At 43.4% G+C, this 18,015-nt stretch overlaps 1 pseudogene; it reads left to right on the top strand.

Annotated features, from left to right (window-relative positions):
- The first annotated feature begins 3,373 nt into the window (after window positions 1–3,373).
- LOC148010251 (Golgi SNAP receptor complex member 1-2 pseudogene) lies at window positions 3,374–16,528 on the top strand (annotated as a pseudogene).
- Window positions 16,529–18,015: the final 1,487 nt, after the last annotated feature.

Raw genomic sequence — 18,015 nt, 5'->3', positions numbered from 1 at the left:
AGCCCGTGAATAGAGTGACAATCAGGAATGTGGGAATAGGACCAGTTGTGGATGAGTTTGCCGAGGCTTTTGCAGGACGAGTCATCTATTCCCTAGGTGACTTGTATTTTGGTTATGACCAGTTTCAACTTGCCTTGGAAAGCAGGGATATTACCACTATGCGGACACCTATCGGTCTAGTGAGGATGTCTACCTTGCCTCAAGGTGCCACCAACTCAGTTTCTCATATGATGAATGCTATACATAAAGTTCTGCGATACTATATTCTGCAGTATACCATGCCTTTCTTAGATGATGTGCCTATTAAGGGCTGTGCAGAAGAAGAAAAGAATGAGAGCCATGATTTGCGAGGATGTAGATAGTTTGTGGCTGAACACTTGGTTGCTTGTGAGCAAATATTGACACGATTAGAGGAGGTGAATTTGACTCTTTCAGGGCTGAAATCTGTCTTTGGTGTTAATGAAGTCATCATAGTTGGGCATATGGTTGGTTATTATGGCAGAAAACCTTCACCTGCAAAGGTGGATGCCATAAGCAGGATTGTAGAATATTGCTCGACTACTTCAGAGGTGCAAAGATTTGTGGGTGCTTGTGTATTTTACATGATTTGGATTCCTCATTTTTCTCACATAGCAGATGTTCTCTATCAGCTGCTTCGAAAGAGGCAGAAGTCTCATTGGGATGATAAGCATTCGAAAGCCATGCGTAAACTCAAGAAGCTGTTGCAGTCAGCTCCTACTCTTTGCAAGACAGATTATCAATGTGGACAGCCAATTATGTTGACACTTGATACCAGCCTTATTGGCATAGGTTGGGCAGTGGGATAGGATGATGCTGATGGGAACAGATATGCAATCCACTTTGGAGCTAAAGTTCTTAATGAGCGACAAAGAAGATATCCGCAGATTAAAAGAGAGTTGTGGGGAGTAGTCACTGCACTGAAGTGTGATAAAGAGTATTTTATTGGTGCTCCAGTTGTTGTGGAAACAGATTGCTTGCCTTTGCTTGGCATGATTACTAGCTGTTCGACTCCAAATATAGCGATGCTTCAGTGGATTGCCTACATCAAATCATTGAATCCAGAATTTCGACACATAACAGGAAAAGATAATCCAGTTGCTGACATGCTGTCTAGAGTGAGATATGAGGATGAGGAGTCGTTGCTTGCAGAGGATGATGAGACAGAGTTTGCGGCTTCTGTCCTTGTTCATGATTGTCATGTATCTACTGTTGAAGCCTTTACTGAAGAACTCTATGTTGGCGAGTGGCTGCAAATTGGTCAGTATCTCAGTTCATTGACTCGAAGAGCTGATTGGATAGATGATGCATTCAAGAAAATCAGAAGAAAGGCTTATGGGTATTTCTTGAAAGATGGTTTTCTTTGGAAGCACCCAAAGAAGAGAGGCGGCCTATCCTTGAGAGTAGTTTGTGAGGCAGCGATGCAGATATAGATAATGCAAGAGTTTCATGAGAGTTCTTGGGCTGGACACAGAAGTGTGTGGGCTACCTATGAGAAAATCAAAGAAAGATACTGATGGAAAGGGATGTATAAGGATGTTTTCCACTTTGTGGAGACTTGTAGGGACTGTCAGCTCTACTCTTTAGTGCGGCATCACGATGAGTTGCATCCTACCTATCCGCTATGTATGCATTATAAGTGGGTGGTTGACTTGGTTACTTTGCTAGTGGGACTTTGGCAGATGAGATATCTTGTCTTGGCCAGAGAGGATCTTACAAACTATGTTGAAGGCAGATCTTTGCGGATGAAGACCACCACTACAATATGTAAATTCTTGTTGGAAGAAATACTTTGCAGGTATGGATGTATATGCAAGATTACTGTTGATTGTGGAGAGCTAGATGTAGATGAAGCTGGAGAATTTTTCTCACGGCTTGGGATTAAGTTGGCTCTTACTACTGCCTATAATCTAGAGGGGAATGGCAAGAGCGAAAGAGGGCATCCGCTGATAGTTAAGGCATTGGCAAAAGCTTGTAGAGGTTGGATTGGAGATTGGTCGAGATTACTACCTTTTGCATTGTGGGCAGACCGCTCTACACATAGCGTGACTACTGGATATATGCCTGCAGAGTTGATGTATGGGCAGAAACCTGTCATGCCTACTGAAATTTGTCCTCTCACGTGGAGTGCTCTTCCTTGGCATGAGAATTTATCAAGAGAGGCGCTTCTAGCTCTTCGGATTCGTCAACTAGAGAGAAGGGCAGAAGATGTGCAGCTAGCAGTTGATCGTTTGAAGGCAGCTTGACTCAGAAACAAGGACAGGTTTGATTTGAGGCATCGCTTGCGGCCTAGAGCCATAAAAGAGGGAGATTGGGTTCTATTCTACGACAGTAGCCTAGAGAATTAGCATAGCAGCATGAGAAAAATGGTTCAAAGATGGTTTGGACCGTATGAGGTGAAACAGGTTTTTGACAATGCTACCTATGAGTTGGCTGAATTGGATGGGACGGTATTGAGGGTGCCCATTATTGCTGGAAAACGAGTCAAGATTTTCAAGAGAAGAGAAGATGAAGAGTATGCACTTGAAGCATTGGCAGAAGAAGAGCAGTTAGAAGAAATTTTAGCAGAAGAAGCAGAGAATATGGATGAAGTAGCTAATGAAGAAACAGGTCTACCGAATGAAGAACTGGACCTGTTTGTGGACTTAGATGATCATGGATAGTTGGGTCATCTAGAGGATGCGCAGGTTTAGAGGGGGTGGATGTCCTGCTGTTGCGCATCCGAGCAGTAAACACCTCCATTTTTTTTGTGCAACTGTGTTATCTTTTCACGTGTGTTTCATTGTGTTTGATTACTGCGTTACCTTTCCGTCCTTTTCTGTACCCGCATCGAATGTACATACTCCACTTGTGTGTTTGTGTTTGCGTGTGTTTTTGTTTGTGTGCATGTTGTGTGTGTGTCAGAAAAATATGAAAAACTGATGCCAAAGAATATTATCATGCTGTCAATTTCAATGATGAACTCCAAGAAAAGTGCAGGATACCGTGGAATAAAAGGAAGCAGTGTAGAAGCCGACATTTAAGCTATGAAGACAAAGGTTGCACGTGAACTTTTTAGTAGATTAGTAATGCAAATTATCCACTGGTTTACCTCCAATATGCAAAAAGAGAATCTCGATACAATGGCTCTTTTGGATTCAATTCTAGAAGGGTTGCTTGATGGTGAGAGTGCTGCATTAAGGTCGTATTGGAAGGCATGCCCATCTTATTGTCCCTGATGTGAATCTTCTTCAAGTGTCTAGAAATGGTGGGTTAGCTTGGGATACTACAAACCAAGTCAAATATACTCTTCCGTTCAGAGATAATGGAGCTGATACTTGCCATCGTGACTTAAAAAAGAGCTTGCTTTTTTTTTATGCGATATATTGGAAGTGAGGACTGGTTGTTTTGGGAGGAGGATGATTATGAGGTGCTAAAAACTGATAGAGAGAAGAAAAAAGTTTCAGGGAAGTCATTGCTTCATGAGCTTGTGAATGAATGGAAAGGAGGAGGCATCATAGAGATCAGATGCGCAACTGCTGCGGCAGGGTCTGGAGGAGAGCGCCTTGTCTACTCTTCTTTGATATTGTCTTTGACCAAGGTCCAGCAGAGCTTTGTGCTAGCAAATCCATATCTTCCAGACAACCTAATTGTACATGCTAGTGAAATGTTCCTTTGGCTAACAGACACAACAGGGGAGAAAAAGGAGGCACTGATATTGGAGGGGAGGAGCTGCGTAGAGAGGCTCGCAAGATAGAAGGGGATCTCGATGTCAAGCTCTCATCATATGCCAAGTTAGGGGGCTTGCTGGCGTGATGGAACCTAGAACGGGCCGGCACTGGCTCGTGCACTAGCCGGACCTCTATCACACGTGCTCAACAACCCCACGGCCTCGCGGCCAGGAGAGTTGATGACACATACATTGCCTTCCTAGACATCTTGCATTTGTATTACGTCATTTGTAGTCCACTCTTCTCTCACCCACTACTCCTCAGAGGGAGTCCCTTACACATTTCCTAACAGCACGAAGCACACACATAGGGGGTTCTCCAACGGCTGAGTGCCACCACCCCTCTGTGACTCTCCTACACCTTGGGGATTGGCCCCTCGATGCGTCGCTCAACATATAAACATGTCGCACAAAATCCACTCAAGGTATCATTTAATCGTATACAGGAATGTACCATTATCCTTACTTGTCTTTCCCTTAGACCCCACGACTAGCCTATGGCTTAGGGTGTCCTGTCTCTCACTCAACGTGGGTCAATGTCCTAATGAAAGCAATTGCTGTGCATCCAGGATTTCTGATACCTTTCAATATTTCCATGATTTATGCATATTGTGGATGCTAAGTGCTCAAACAATTATAAAATCAATATTGTGCACATGTGAAAAACATCCTTTCAATGATTTTCAACTACCGTTCTTATGCGGCGTTGCACGAACCTAGCACCAAGGAAACCCTCGTGCTACTAGGCTCTTATGTTATAATTATTCACCGACCTATATGGCATGCAAACAAAAACAACAATATTTTCATCATTTGACTCCACATTTAGACACATTTTGACCACTCTACCCTCCCATCGATCAAATGTTGTATTGTTGTGTAGATTTATAGGGCATTTTGCCATCATTTTATGTGAAAAAACGAGAAAAAGATGCACTAGAACAAGAAAGTGGGGATGAACTGAGGCAAATCCTCATGCTTCTGTCCCCACAAACATTCACAAACATCGTTCTTAATTTTCATTAATTTTTCGCACCCAAAATGCATTTTCCCCCTATTTTTAGTGATTTTTCTTTATTTTCCTTGTATTTTCCCTTATTTTTTGCATTATTTAATTATTGAAAATTCAAAATAGGTTATGGGCTGTGGCCCTTAGTTCCTTCTTGCATCAAAAATGAAAATTTAGTTGGTGTTCCTATTTATTCTTCCATTTTTATGCCCAAAAACATCATTTTCCCTTGATTTTCCCTATTTTACGTGTTTTAGTGTATTATTTTGAGTCACAAGACGCATATTTTTTTGATTTTCTGATTATGATCAACAAGTACTCATGGAAAACAGTAACATAAACAATTTTTAGCCCACATGAACAACATTTTATCAATCAAAAGCCATGAAATCTCAAATTTCCTTTGAAAAAAATTGAATTACCGCTTATTTGTGTATTTCGGGTTTCATGTCCATGGCTGCAAATCTGAAAATCAGCAGCACTTCATGCTCAACACGATCACAAATCACCATTTCCAGCCCGGGAAGCAATCCGATCCATGCCGGACAAGCCTCCACCATTCTTTCTTCTTCCTTCTTCTTCCCACATGAACTCCCTCTTAGAGGAGAGAGAGGGAGGAGAGAGAAAGACTAGATTTCCATCTCAGCATTCAGGCCATCAATTGAGGATCGAAGGACGGCGATAGAGTCAGCATTCAAGAGGGAAGCAAGGGCCAATGTCGATTGGATAGGTTGTGTGTAGGCTGCCATGATGATCATCAAGCATCAAGCGCAAAAATCGGGCGCAGATGGCGCCATCCCTCCTCCACATTTTGTCTCATCTCTCTCCTCAAAAGGTTTCATGCTATATTTTAAATTTGGGCTCCCAAGGGTCATGCCCACTTTGGCCACTCTAATGTCCACCTCTTCAAATCTTGCCCAACTTCTTGGCCATTTCCCCGTCCGGACTCGGAATCGAGCTCTGAAAAATCCTGGGCGTCCGGCTTGGCATCACGCATTGGCCAGTAGCTCGTGTCAACCCGCACGACTATCTGAAAAATTATGAAAAATCAACAAGTGTCGCTCGGGCACCTTTAAAGCAATTTGATGCTTAAAATCGTCCTAGATCAAGCCGCCGCCTTTGACATTGAATATTTTTCCCTTGATATTCATAATTTTTAGCTATTTTTAAGCACTTTTCGGCACCAAAATTCCGCTCTCATTGGCAACCACGGGATAGGGCGACTCAGCCCGTCGAATCCACGAACATATCTGCACATAAACAACCAAAGAAGCATCAAACTGATACAAACTAAATATATAATAAAACTCAGCACAATGCTCCCCCTACCCCTGGACAAAACCAAGGCATGACATCCACAAGGAGTAGGCCTAAAATCATCTAATAGAAGATCCGAAACAAGTTACTAACCAACTGCTCCAACATAGCCAAACTGAAAAACCTATCAAAGAGGTTGCCCTAAATGGTAGTCTGAACTACTTACCAACTAAGGATAACACAACTAGGAGCTCCTACTAGGCGAGGACTCCTATAGCCTGATCAAGGAGTATTTTCTTTCAGTACATTTCTTTCTTTTAGGGTTTTTATTTTATGAACATATTTGGGCATGTAAAAAGGAGGGAGCTGAGCGTAGTGACCCAAGGAGAACAGGGCATCAGTCTCAAGACCTGTCTCGGCACCCAAGAACCTACCAAGCCCTCGCAAGGCGACACTTAATCCTTTTCTAACGCTCACTTTTATTTTCGCTCCAACCTTCCTTGTTTTGTCATTTGTTTTTTTTTCAGCAAGAAGCCACCCCTAGGAAGACAAGGTATCAGCCTCGGGTCTGATTCGTCCCCAGGAACCTACCAGGTCTTCGCAAGGCAATGATCAACTACCTATACATTTTTATTTCTTTTCTTTTCTTTGATAGGGGTTAGAACCCCTTTTTACACACCTTCGTATTTATATTCATCTTTCAGGATGTTCAGGGTTTCTTGGCATCATCATTATTATCCTCGCGCAGGCTTCTCTAACTGCCTCACTACGAACAAGAACTCCTAGAATGGCTGCCTAGCAGGCTAGCAAAACAGGGACACTAAGCCTTCCTTCTAAAACAGGTCTTTTGATGCCTGACAATGTCTTTACAGGAGGCAATGACTACTCCGACCTCCCTCAAACATACTTAGCCTAAACCTGGGACTTCATGCCTTGGCTCCTGGTCCCCGACAAAAATATATCCCCTCGACAAGTACAAATACACATATAACAAGAAAGAAAGGTACTCGTAAAGGAGAGATATCACCTGGATTGGCCATAAGAAGCTTCCATCGCAGCAAAGGCTCCTCCAGGCTCCACCCACATTCACGAACACGAAACCTCTCCAGCACAACACTTAAAACAAAAAACCCGATTAAACGCACCTGCACTAGACAGGGAAATGGCCCTCTTGGCCTAATGAAATGAAACACTTCACTATAAAACTGAATCGGCCCTCTTGGCCTAATGAAATCAAACATAACTACACATAACATCCTCTTGGAAACAACTATGATAGACATCAAAGCATACCATTCCCAAGGGAACAGAGGCTCGTAGCCCTAAACTAAGTGCATTAAATTATGACCCATCCCTCCTGCGTATATCGCAAGAGGTGTTCGCATCACATGTCATCTAATCAGTCTGTGGGTCCAAGATAATAAAGGCAGATGAGTCTCGCCTACCCTTTGCATCACCCAGATCAACCATCGTCTGCCAAAGAGGTCATGTTCAGAGTTCAGAAAGCATACCCCACAAACGACCAGGTCCTGTCTCACCATCAATAGATATATCGGGACAAGGGCCACAATTAAAGAAGAGGTCTTCTTCATACGCAAGGTTAGCCAATGAATCGGCAAAATGATTCCGATTCCGTGGAATCAGCTGAAAAGACACTCTATCAAATTCGTCTAGCAGGGCTATGGCAGTATGATGGTACATGCAAAGGATGGGGTTTTGTACCATGTACATCCCATTGAGTTGATTTAAAACCAACTGAGAGTCCCCTTTCACCAATAACTGGCAGATACCACCCTTCTTTGCAATATTCAAACCCATAATCAGGGCTTTGTATTCTGTCATATTATTGGTAAAATTCACCCCGAGATAAGCAGCTAACTTCATGACAATGCGTCGTCGGGGGTCTCGGATGACAACTCCTACACTTCCTTTTTTGCATGCACCCCTGGACGCCCCATCAAAGTACAAGGTGTACGTCCATAAAGGGTTTACATATCCCGCCATCCGGAACTCTACTCGTAGTTATGGTAATCGAAATTCAGCATATTCAACGGGTGGACTGTAGGCTCCATCCCTCCATCATCATTGAATTCAATAGGGATGCTCGTCAAAATTTGTAGGCAGTGATGGCAGAAGACCTTGATCTCCCAAATAAATGTCCCACCTTCTTGCTCAATCACCTTGTATCCTTTGCTCCACCAAATGAGCTTTCCCTGATGATACCTCTGTTCTAAATATGGGTGTTCTAAATAAGGGATCAAACGACCCATCAACGTCTATCACAATGTCCTTGCAGATGTTTGATCGATCTCTCCTGGACCTGCAAGGCAGTCATAGTATTAGTGCAATAAAAAATAATAAGGTTTAATCTTATTAAGATTAACCTTATTTTTAAATTCTATCCCCTCAAGGTCAGCTAACAAAACTGTGGACTTATTCTTTCCTATTTTAACGATCCTATAGGGCCCGTCCCACTTGGGCTCTAGCTTGCCTGGAAATAATTCACGTCGTGCATCATAATACAGAACAACTTGTCCTTTCTTGAAGGTGTATTTCTTGGCTTTGAGGTCGTGTAACTGCTTCATTCGGCGCTTCGCTACTTCTTGGTGCAATAAGCTCTACAGCTTAAGCTCATCTAAATGTGCCAGTGTCGTCAAGCGCTCAAAAAGTGCGTCTTCATCACTCAAAGAATGATTGATGGCAAACCGAATAGTCGGCAGCTCAATCTTTAAAGGCAAGACACACTCCTAACGGGGTATGGCCAGTGGCTCATTTGAAAGTCGTATTATAGGCCCACACTGCCACGTATAACTTTTTATCCCAATCCCGTTTCTTTTCCGATACAATTTTGGACAGGATGCCCACAAGCTGCTTGTTGGTGCTTTCAACTTGCCCATTGGCTTGCGGATTATATGGGGTTATCTTGTTATGCTTGATTTGCCACATCTCTGTCAAACCTTTGATCACCTTATTCAGGAAATGGGTTCCGCAGTCCGACACTAATTCTTTCAGCGGACCAAACCGGCATATTATCTGCTCTAAAAGGAAACTAGCAGTTTCTTTAGCATCATCTTTCCTTGTTGCACGTGCTTCTGACCACTTTGTGAAGTAGTCAGTTGCTACAATGATGTACCTCTTTTGCGTAGTTGACGACGGAGTAATAGGACCCACAAAGTCTATTCCCCACTTCTCAAATGGAAGTATCGCCATAATAGGGGTAAGTGGCCGTTTCCTATTCTCTCGACTATCATGTCGTTGACAAATATCGCATCCTTGACATATGCAAATGCATCCTGGAAGATGACAGGCCACCAATAGCGTGCTCTTAAAGCCTTTTGTGCTGTAAGCCGTCCAGCAAAATGGCCACCGCAAGAAGAATCATGGCACTCTTCCAAAATGAATGGCACCTCGTCAGGCATCACACATTGGCGATAGATGTCATCAATCCCTTGCCGATATAATGTACCTGCGATCAAGGCAAACTTTAACACTTGTTGCTTAATTTTCCTTCTCTTAGCTTTAGATAATTTGGATCCCGCCTCTCCTGTCGATAAATAATGCGTTTATTGCAGCATACCAGGAGGGAATAGATGTCGTATCTATTCTAAATAACAACTTCATGTCACTACCTTCAGCCACAGATTCTTTCGGCTCCCCAAAGTCCACAAGACATTCCACGATCCCTTGCAACCTTGGTGGCTTACTACGGATTTCATAATCAAATTCCTGCAAAGTGATCAACCACTTTGCTAGACGATCAGGCGGCTGTAGCTTATTCATCAATAGTCGAAGTCCCTCCGCCTTCGTATAAAGCACGACTTTCTCATAGAGAATATAATGCTTGAATTTCTTGGTCCCAAAGACCATCGCTAGATACAACTTCTCCATGTAGGTATAATTGATTTCGGATACCCCCAGCTTCCGGCTAGCAAAAGCAATCGGGTGATACCACTTCTCTTCCCAAATTTGGACTAAACAGCAGCTGATACTATACATGGTGGCTGCTGAGAATATATAGAATACCTCACCTCTTTTAGGTGCTTTTAAAATGGGAGCTCTTGCTAGCTCTTGTTTCACATTCTCGAATGCTACCTTACAAGGGTCACCCCATACAAATAAACAGCTAAAGGACAATAAATTTGTAAGCGGCAACGTTCTTTCTGCCAAGGCGTTTATGAATCTACGGTAATAACCAACCGAAGACAGAAAGCTATGAACTTCCTTCGGAGTGCGTGGTGGACCCATGGCAACTATAACTTTGACCTTCTCGGGATCTGTCGCAATTCCTACCGAACTGACCACATGACCCAGCAATAGCCCATAAGGTACTCCAAAAACACACTTCTGTGGGTTTAGGGTGATACAAAATTATCTACAGCGCTCAAAACATTTTCTTAAAATGATCAACTGCCTTTCTCTCATGGTGGCGGCCCCTAAGTCATCAATAAACACCTTCAACTCTTCAGGGGATATGTCACCGAATGTCTTATCTACCGTTCGTTGCCACGAACCAGGCGCATTGCATAAACCAAAGGCCATCACATGGTACGCAAAAGTACCAAATACAGTAATAAAAGTTGTTTTCAACTTGTCCTCTTCTGCAATTGCCATCTGGTTGTATCCTGCAAAGCAATCCATAAACAAATATATTTCCCTACCCGCTAATTGATTCAAAATCTGGTCAATAAATGGCAACGAGTAGTAGTCCTTAACTGTCTGCTTATTTAGCTCCCTAAAGTCTACACATAATCGGATTTGATTATTCTTCTTCTTTCTGATCACAACTGGTGAACACCATTCCGTGTGTTGCACAGGAAAAATCAAACCCGCTTTTCGAAGCTTCTGTAACTCTTCAAACAGCCCGTCCCTCAGTTCGAAAGGCATACGCCTTACTTTCTGTCGTATAGGACGACTACCCTCTTTCAACGGAATTGTATGAACAGCAAGACTAGGAGGAATGCCTCTCAGCTCATCATAACTCCAGGCAAAGATATCACGAAATTCGTGAATCAAGGCCACATAGTCCTCCCTTTCTGCTGTGCTGAGCATAGAACCTAATTTGATTGGCCGTGAATCATCAGGCGTACCAAGGTCTAGCTTGATAACATCTGCATCTCTTATACAATCTTGGCCCTCTATCGGCTCGTTCAAAGTGATCTGATAGATATCTTCCATGGTGGATCCCTCTTTGGACTCATCACTTGATGATGTCTCACTGGCAGATAAATCTTCTAATGTCTCCAATTCTGTAGAGGATAGAGGAGCTCTCTCACTCTGCGGGGACTCAGGATAAGCATCAACCACCACACGCTGGGCACCTCTACCGAAGATTAGTCGACCGACGAGTATATCTACTTGGCAGTCCGCTTGCAAGATCCAAGGTCGTTCAATTAATACTTGGTAACTTGGACGGCCTACAAAACGAATCACCCTAAAGTCCAACAGGCATTCTACATTTGCAACAGTGACATGGACCTTAGTAATGTAGCCTTCCGGCTGTCTCAAACTATCATCTGCCATTCTGAGAATTGTGGAGGTATCCTTCTGGATCGCAAGACCCAACCTTTCCATCAGTTTAGAACTCATAATGTTAACAGATGATCCCGTGTCGACAATGGCATAATCTACTAATATCCCATCGACATAGGCTGCAACCCTTGGGCAATGCTTCTCAGCATGCTTGAACCAGTCATCACCAACTCGCGCAATACCCAAAGGTTCTATGATATACCCGGTACGTAGGATCTTTCTAACTTCCTTGCGTACTCCTGGGGAAAGCTTAATAAGCTGTAAGAGATTCACATCCGGCTTGACTTCGCAAAGAGAGCTCGCCAAATCGAATTCATGATAGTTCTATAGAGCTCGCTTTTCACGCCAAACCATCCGCTCTTTAGGTCGCTGAACCGGCTTTATTGCCTCTTTTTTAACTTTCACTTTCTTCTTTGGTGGTTCTTTATCCTTCTTAACATCGACTTTACTCTCCATGGGCTTTAAAGGTCCCCCTTCCATGACAGGATCCAAAACTTGCGTTCCTTTGTCGCCTTGTTTATGGTTTCCATCGACAAGCTTATCCTTGTCGGCTTCTCTACCCTTTTGACCTCTTGTAAGAACAGCTCGCAGATTAGAGGTTTCAGCATCGTTAACGCGTACAACCTCAATCAAACTAACCCCACTACCACTAGGTAGCTCCTCCATTGTAGTCTTTGGTCGTTGAAGTATTTGTTTAGGCCCATCTTCTCACTGGGAATCATTTCCTTGGGCATGATGATTAACAGGCCCTGATTGCCGACTACCTCGCTGGAGGGAACTGATCTTACTCCAGCAAGTAGCTGCTAAATGGCCGGATTTTCCACAAATGTCGCACTTAACATTTGGGCAATTTCTTGGATAGTGCTACCCACCACACCATTTGCAACTAAACCTCGAAGGTGCACCCTCATCTGGGTATCTACTTCCTATCAAATTTTGTTGTTTTTTAAGGAAGTTGACATCAACGGCTATTTGCCAATACTGCTCCGTAATCATGTCGGTATAATGCTTCATCATGTCCTTAACCTCACCAAGAACATTGGAAGCACTCGACTCATAGCCTTGGTCATTACCATGTTGTTCCATCGGCCTAACAATTTGATTAGGCACTGGTTGTTGAGCCACAGGCATGGTATTAGAATTACCCACCTGGCCTCCACCATTTGGAGCCATTTGACTGCCCGTAGGCATCGACATGCTAGGGGGAGCTGGTAATAAAGGGACATTCTGCATCATGTTCCCTCTCCCATTAGGGTTAGCCATTGCTATCCCTTGGCCATTACTGCCATTGGCCATCGTCATATTGTTTCCCAATACTAAACCCATATTTGAATTGCCTCGAGAAGCATAGGCTACTTGTAGTCAGGATTCCACCTCTTGTGCTCTTATAATGGCAGTATCTATATCCCCCAAAGGGACACTACTCAACTGCAATTGGATATTAAAGTCCAAACCATGTAGGAAATATTGCAATTGGGCAGCTGCGGGGATAGGAATAGAGGTGTCCAACTTACAAAAAACCTCTTTTATTTTCTTCGCATAAGCACGAATATCCTCGTGTGGTTCTTGGCAGGTCACGTTGAGTACACGCAACCAATATTGCCCACCCCTTTCAGGGGCAAACTCCCTTCGAAAAGCTCCATAAAATGAATCAATATTCAATATGGTTCCGGCTTCTAAACCATGATACCATATAGCGGCTCTTCCTTTGAGAGTCATGTTGAAGAACATCATTAAATGTCCTTCTTCGTGAATGCGACAGTTAAACATCAGCTTTTGAAACTCGCTAATGTGGATTTCCGCATCTTCCTCAACTAGCCCATTAAAAATGGGTAGCGGGTAACCTAGAGCCGGAAAATCCGTCGTTCCTGCTGGAATTGCAATAGGCTGCGCCATGACAAGGACTGGATTTGCACTAGGAATAGGGCACGGTGGTTTCACCTCCCGCACTTGATGTAGACTGGCTTATGGAAGAAAGGGGAGCCCTAGAGCTTCCACCTTCTCCTAATTTACTGCTTGTGGCCCCAAGACCACTAGATCCACTCCCTCGTAAGGGTTCAGCACCGCTACGCTTAGGGGAATATCTCCTAAAAATTTCAGCACGTCGCCTAGCTCTTTCGTCTCTCTCTTGCTTTTGGATTTCTGCTAGACGATGCTTATTAATAAATAATGGATCAATCTCAGTATCCTTTGGCATAAACTACTAGTTGGTCCCTAGACAACCAGGATTCGAGGACCGCTACTTTTAAGCGGCTCCCGGCAAATGCACCACTGATGGAACCTAGAACGGGCCGGCACTGGCTCGTGCACTAGCCGGACCTCTATCACACATGCTCAACAACCCCATGGCCTCGCGGCCAGGAGCGTTGATGACACATACATTGCCTTCCTAGACATCTTGCGTTTGTATTACATCGTTTGTAGTCCACTCTTCTCTCACCCACTACTCCTCAGAGGGAGTCCCTTACACATTGCCTAATGGCACGAAGCACACACATAGGGGGTCCTCTAACGGCTGAGTGCCGCCACCCCTCTGTGACTCTCCTACACCTTGGGGATTGGCCCCTCGATGCGTCGCTCAACATATAAACATGTTGTACAAAATCCACTCAAGGTACCATTTAATCGTATACAGGAATGTACCATTGTCCTTACTTCTCTTTCCCTTAGACCCCACGACTAGCCTATGGCTTAGGGTGTCTTGTCTCTCACTCAACGTGCGTCAATATCCTAATGAAAGCAATTACTGTGCATCCAGGATTTTTGATACCTTTAAATATTTCCATGATTTATGCATATTGTGGATGCTAAGTGCTCAAACAATTATAAAATCAATATTATGCACATGTGGAAAACATCCTTTCAATGATTTTCAACTACCGTTCTTATGCGGCGTTGCACGAACCTAGCACCAAGGAAACCCTCGTGCTACTAGGCTCTTATGTTATAATTATTCACCGATCTATATGGCATGCAAACAAAAAAAGCAATCTTTTCATCATTTTGACTCCACATTTAGACACATTTTGACCACTCTACCCTCCCATCGATCAAATGTTGTATTGTTGTATAGATTTATAGGGCATTTTGCCATCATTTTATGTGAAAAAAATGGAAAAAAGATGCACTAGAACAAGAAAGTGGGGATTAATTGAGGCAAATCCTCATGCTTCAGTCCCCACAAACATTCACAAACATCGTTCTTAATTTTCATTAATTTTCCACACCCAAAGTGCATTTCTCCCCTATTTTTAGTGAATTTTCTCTATTTTCCTTGTATTTTCCCTTATTTTTTGCATTACTTAATTACTGAAAACTCAAAATAGGTTATGGGCTGTGGCCCTTAGTTCCTTCTTGCAGCAAAAATGAAAATTTAGTTGGTGTTCCTATTCATTCTTCCATTTTTATGCCCAAAAACATCATTTTCCCTTGATTTTCCCTATTTTACGTGTTTTAGTGTATTATTTTGAGTCACAAGATGCATATTTTTCTGATTTTCTGATTATGATCAACAAGTACTCATGGAAAACAGTAACATAAACAATTTTTAGCCCACATGAATAACATTTTATCAATCAAAAGCCATGAAATCTCAAATTTCCTTTGAAAAAAATTGAATTACCGCTTATTTGCGTGTTTCGGGTTTCATGTCCATGGCTGCAAATCTGAAAATTAGCAGCACTTCATGCTCACCACGATCACAAATCACCTTTTCCAACCCGGGAAGCAATCCCATCCATGCCGGACAAGCCTCCACCATTCTTTCTTCTTCCTTCTTCTTCCCACATGAACTCCCTCTTAGAGGAGAGAGAGGGAGGAGAGAGAAAGACTAGATTTCCATCTGAGCATTCAGGCCATCAATTGAGGATCGAAGGACGGCGATAGAGTCAGCACTCAGGAGGGAAGCAAGGGCCAATGTCGATTGGATAGGTTGTGTGTAGGCTGCCATGATGATAATCAAGCATCAAGCGCAAAAATTGGGCGCAGATGGCGCCATTCCTCCTCCACGTTTTGTCTCATGTCTCTCCTCAAAAGTTTCATGCTACATTTTAAATTTGGGCTCCTAAGGGTCATGCCCACTTTGGCCACTCTAATGTCCACCTCTTCAAATCTTGCCCAACTTCTTGGCCATTTCCCCGTCCGGACTCAGAATCGAGCTCTGAAAAATCCTGGGTGTCCCCGGCTTGGCATCACACATTGGCCAGTAGCTCGTGTCAACCCGCACGACTGTCTGAAAAATTATGAAAAATCAACAAGTGTCGCTCGGGCACCTTTAAAGCACTTTGACACTTAAAATCGTCCTAGATCGAGCTGCCGCCTTTGACGTTGAATATTTTTCCCTTGATATTCATAATTTTTAGCTATTTTTAAGCACTTTTCGGCACCAAAATTCCGCTCTCATGGCGCATGGCGGATATGTGGAAAGTGTATCAGCACCTGATGGGCTTGGGGAAGACGGGTCTTGGAAGTCCATGGAGATGGAAATAGAATCTTTGTTGAAAAGATTACTTGATGTAAACAACTCTATGAGTCGGGCTGCTGCAGTAACAACTCCAACCACATTAGTAACTCAAAAGCTTGCTCGGCACAGGGATATACTTCATGAGTTTACTCAGGAATTTAGGGGAACACGAGGTAATATCACTTCAGTGCACAAACATGCAGAGCTCTTGACATCAGTGCGTAATGACATCAGTGAATATAAGGCTTCTGGCAGCTTATCACCTGGAGCAAGCTTACTGAGAGAAAGAGCAGCTATACATGGGAATATTAACCAGATAGAAGAGGTTATTAGTTAGTCACAGTCTACGAAAGGAGCTTTAGCTTCTCAGTGGGGCATGTTTGTAGATATACAAGGGAAAGTAAAGCATCTTGCTGACCAGTTTTGAGTTATTCATGGTGTACTGGGAGCTATAAAGAGGAAACGCTCAAAAGACACAAGCATCTTGTCAGCTGTTATTGCTGCATGCACTCTTTTTCTTATCATTTATTGGCTATCAAAGTGACATGTGGAACCGGTTGGATCCTTGCTGACATCTTGATTGGATATTCGATAGTAGACATATCTTCGTGAAAAAAAAAAAACATGTATATCTTACTGCCTTGCAGTACGTAAAGAGCAGTCCACTTCTCTAGCAACACCTGCTTTTTGTTTGCTGATGCAGGATTTGTACTCAGATTGGAGAATAAAGAAAAGGGAATGCAGCTTACCACAGCGGCATGAAGCTTGACGAGGCTAATTACATTCTCAAGTATGGAGCTCAGGAGGTTGAACTTGTGTGTGAATGCTGGTCAATGATATTTTTTTTGGAATCTGTGAATCAGAGTCCATGGGAAGGTGACAAGTTTTAGAAGGGAAGGAGCTGAAATTGCCAGTCTTCTTATTTTTCTAAGGCGGTATAACTACAACTTATTGTCAAGAGTAGTTGGCAATTTCTTTGTTGTAATTCACTTGACAAGAAATATAGTGATCTTTGGCATCAAAAATTGAGATCTTCTTGTTAGCCTCTTTCCTTATAGCATCTTGAACCCCGTGTTCAGCAGCTCTTGCACGAACTCCACGACACCGGAGTAGCACAACGATGGGTAATCCCAGTGCTCAAGACAGACTCACCTACGGAATTAAGACCCCCGGGGGAAACACCTTCCTCAAGTGAAGGATGCGAGTTCAGCTCAGAGTCGGAAGTTAGTACTGAGAGTGATCCCGAGATACCACAACCCTCTGAGGTCAAACGCACCAAGGGAGACTTGCCAGTCCACCTGAGGCGCAGGAAGCTAAAAGAGGAGGCCAGGAAGTAAGCAAGGGACTCAGAAGCGGAAAGGCAAAGGAAACCACAGGATCTACCCAAACGGTTTACAAAATTTAAAAAGGGTGACAGAGTGGTGGTCCTGTTAGGTGCAAAAAAACAAGGTCAGACTAGTGAACTGATCTAGGGACCCGCCAAAGTCAAAGAGGTCAACTTGGCTAGGAAAGGCAAAAAACCAAGACCGGTGTTCGTTGCAGACGACTTGGGGGAGGAGGAAGAGACCAAACTTGTTGCGCTCCTGCAAGAGTACGTTGACGTGTTTGCCTGGACATTGGATGAACTTAAGGGAGTCGACCCTAGGGTCATGACTCATAACATCCCAATGGTTCCAGATACAGTGCCAACAAAACAACGACCTTACCCCATGAATCCCAAGCACGCCCATGCAGTGAAGGAGGAGATTGATAAACTCATGAGGGCAGGTTTCATATATGAGATCGAGCACACGGACTGGGTGTCACCTATCGTAATTGTCATGAAGAAAAATGGGAAAATCCGAGTGTGTGTAAACTACAAAAAGGTGAATGCCGCTACAAGACGGGATAACTATCCTTTACCTTACACCGAGCACATGCTGGAGAGGGTAGCAAGGAAGGAAGCCTACAGTTTTCAGGATAGTTTCTTGGGTTACAATCAAGTGCAAGTGCACCTTGACGACAGGCACAAGACTGCCTTTGCCACGGAAT

Source organism: Lygodium microphyllum, chromosome 30 (genome assembly GCF_053477565.2).
Source record: "Lygodium microphyllum isolate KBCC chromosome 30, Lygodium_microphyllum_v1.1.10, whole genome shotgun sequence".
NCBI lineage: Eukaryota > Viridiplantae > Streptophyta > Polypodiopsida > Schizaeales > Lygodiaceae > Lygodium > Lygodium microphyllum.
Note: the sequence above shows the minus strand (reverse complement) of the source record. Positions and strands in the feature narration are given on the sequence as shown.